Source organism: Mercenaria mercenaria, chromosome 1 (assembly GCF_021730395.1).
Source record: "Mercenaria mercenaria strain notata chromosome 1, MADL_Memer_1, whole genome shotgun sequence".
Taxonomy (NCBI): Eukaryota; Metazoa; Mollusca; class Bivalvia; order Venerida; family Veneridae; genus Mercenaria; species Mercenaria mercenaria.
The window spans coordinates 56,693,060-56,696,330 of record NC_069361.1 but is presented as its reverse complement, the minus strand read 5'-3'; the positions used below and the strand labels follow the sequence as shown (position 1 = coordinate 56,696,330).

At 35.0% G+C, this 3,271-nt stretch overlaps 2 non-coding genes across 2 annotated transcripts; both read right to left on the bottom strand.

The window, feature by feature from the left end:
- Window positions 1-1,482: 1,482 nt before the first annotated feature.
- Window positions 1,483-1,555, bottom strand: Trnar-ucg (transfer RNA arginine (anticodon UCG)). Its single transcript has one exon. It is a non-coding gene; the product is annotated as a tRNA-Arg (tRNA).
- A 1,252-nt stretch (window positions 1,556-2,807) lies between these two features.
- Window positions 2,808-2,880, bottom strand: Trnar-ucg (transfer RNA arginine (anticodon UCG)). The gene has a single exon. It is a non-coding gene; the product is annotated as a tRNA-Arg (tRNA).
- Window positions 2,881-3,271: the final 391 nt, after the last annotated feature.

The window sequence follows — 3,271 nt, the reverse complement described above, 5'->3', positions numbered from 1 at the left end:
CTATAGTGTCAGTACATCAATCATTAGCCGACTCAGGCCATTCAGGCCTTTGATATACTGATTCCACTAAGGTGGCATGAGAAATGGTCAGCAGTTGACACATCATCCTTTAGGGTTTTGCTATATAACCCTGGTCTCTGTGTGGGATGTGGAGAGCACCTTAGCTAGGCAGCGCTTTAGCTGCGGAGCGTCTTAGCTTTCGAACAGAGCTGTAAGATGATGGGTGTCTCTCAGTTTTGGCATTTAAGATTCTAAATTATAATTATTATTATTAAACTTATTTTATTTTGAAGGACTATTTTGGAACTATGGATAAATTAATTTGAGAAAGATAGAATTATCTATTTTAAATGTGTATCTAGAGAGAGAGATTTTATGTATTAATTAATTCAAGATAATTTCGGGCTTTGGAATGAATAAATCATATTTAAAGAACTTTGTACCTCATGTTTTTTATGTACTAAATAAAATCCACTATACGATCGACTAATGAACTTATAAAACGGCTGATAGGGGTACAATATAATATCTGCTTTCCATATCTGATCCGTCTCTAAACTATTTGGTATTTTATTCTGTTTTCATATATGTCTCAAAAAATCAATTAGAGAGAGAGCAGTATGAAGAATTATTTGCGATACATTGTTTTGACTACAAATACGAAACATTTAAGCCGCGGTCAAGGTCACCATGCTTTTTAACATACCAGCATGTCTTAAACAACTATGTTAGAGGACCATACAACTAACAAATCGAACCAGCAGTTTCAAACAAAATAATTCGGTATACTTTATTTTATATCATGTATTAAGTGGACTCTTTGAACGTCTGTTTGTCTGAATAGCTTGTTCCATTTAACCACAGTGGTTAGTACGATGAAACTTGTTAAAGCCATGTAGATACATTAAAAAGCGTAGGCGCCTTGAACATAGCTTCTTTTCTACAAACAACTCGGCAAAACAATATGTCATTGGAACAGTTAACTAAGACAGATCACACATTTTTAATTTGAACAAAAGCAAGGCCGCTATTGGGCGTGACTTGTTTTATATCCATTTCTAGAAGAGAAATCCAGGTGATCGACCTAGAACCATCATAACCATTTCGGTTAAAGATTAATGAATCTCGACCGCTCGACATATAACCTCGAAAGCACGAAAATTTATTTTGGTAGCATGACATCTTATCTTGAGCGCACGGGATCTCTTCTTGTGCTAATGACATTTTATTTCGTTCGCTCGACATCTTATCTTGAGCGTTCCACATCTTATTTTGATTGCTCAAATCTTATTTCGAGTGCATGGCCTTTTATCTCGAGCGCACGACATAATAAGCCGAACGTTCGTTATAATCTAATTTTAAAAATGTGTTTGTACACGTACACGTACCCACCAGCGATGTAAAATGTTTTAAAATTGAAAGAGAATATACACTGCATACAGTAGGCATTAGGGATCTTTTGTAATTTAAGTAAAAGCAGTACGACCACGACGAGACTCGAACTCGCAATCTTCTGATTCGAAGTCAGACGCCTTATCCATTAGGCCACGCGGCCGATTCATTAATTGCAAGAAGCGAAACGAGTTAGATAAAAGGCTGAGAAATAGTGATACTAGACCAATTTATAGATGAGACGCAATAATCAGCTTTTAATCTCATTCCGTTATATTCTAATAACATTAAGATCACGTTCATGATTAAAAATTTTGAAAGTATTCTCTGAGAACACTATCACTGGTATGACCTTTTTCATTATTATGATACTGGCAGATATTGCTTGTCAATTAAACCAAATGATCGTGTTTTCAGTGAACAGTTCAGTTTAGAGGTCAGCGATGTTGTCTGTACTTTTAATAATAGAACCTTCGGATATTAAGGTAATATTTTCAAATGAGCATGATTCAATACAATTTATGTTAATAACTAATTTTAGCAACCAAAACGTACCGTGATAGTACAGGTAAACATAAGCATATAATATTTGTTTGTTAGTGTGGGTCCCATATCTGACCCGTCTTTAAATTATTTGGTATTTCATTCTGTTTTCACCAATGTCTCAAAAATCAATATGAAGAAATATACGAAACATTTGAGCACCATGCTTTTAAACATATCAGCATGTTTAAAACAACTAGGTTAGGGAACTATACAACAAACAAAGATTAATTCTAAAATTGAACCAGCAGTTTCAAACAAAATATTTCGGTAGACTTTATTTTATCTGTATAAAGTGGACTCTTTGAAACTCCGTTTGTCTGAATGACTTGTTCCATTTAACCGCAGTGGTTAATACAGTGAAATTTGTTAAAGCATCTTGGCAAAACAGTATGTCATTGGAACAGTTAACTAAGACAGTTCACCATTTTTAATTTGTACAAACGTATGGCTGCTATTGGGCGTGAATTGTTTTATATCCATTTTTAACTGAGAGACCCAGGTGATCGATCTAGAACCATAACCATATCGGTTAAAGATAAAGTTATCTCGACATATTGCCTCAAACGCACGACAATTTATTTCGATAGCACGACATCTTATCTCGAGCGCACGACATCTCTTCTCGTGGGCATGAGTTTCTATTTCGATCGCTCGACATCTTATCCTGAGCGCACAGCAACTTATTTCGATTGCAGAAACCTTACTTCGAGCGCACGACATAATACGTCGAAAGCTCGAAATAATTTAATTTTAGAAAAAGTGTTTCCGTTTAAAACTTACCATCGTACCACCAGCCGTAATAATAATTGAAAAGGTTTTAAAATTGAAAGTAGGCAATAGGGACCTTTTGTAATTTAAGTAAAACAATATGACCACGACGAGACTCGAACTCGCAATCTTCTGATTCGAAGTCAGACGCCTTATCCATTAGGCCACGCGGCCGATTCGTTAATAGCAAGAAAGATAAAAGGCTGAGAAATAGTTATACTCGACCAATTTATAGAATAGACAGAACCCACTATGTTATATTCCAACAACATTAATTGCGCGTTTATGATAAAACCATTCTAAAAGTATTCTATAAGATCACTGGTATGACCTTTTTCATTAGTATGATACTGGCAGATATTGTTTGTTGTAAATAACAAAGCAAATTATCGTGTTTTCAATAAACAGTTCAGTTTCAAGGTCAGCGATGGTCTTTACACTGTTACAGATGGAATGATCTGTTATTATATTTCAGTTTAAAGATCAGCGATATGTTTTGTACTTTTAATGATGAAATGGTCAGGTTCGAGGTCAGCTATTCGGATAATGTTTACAACAGCATGTT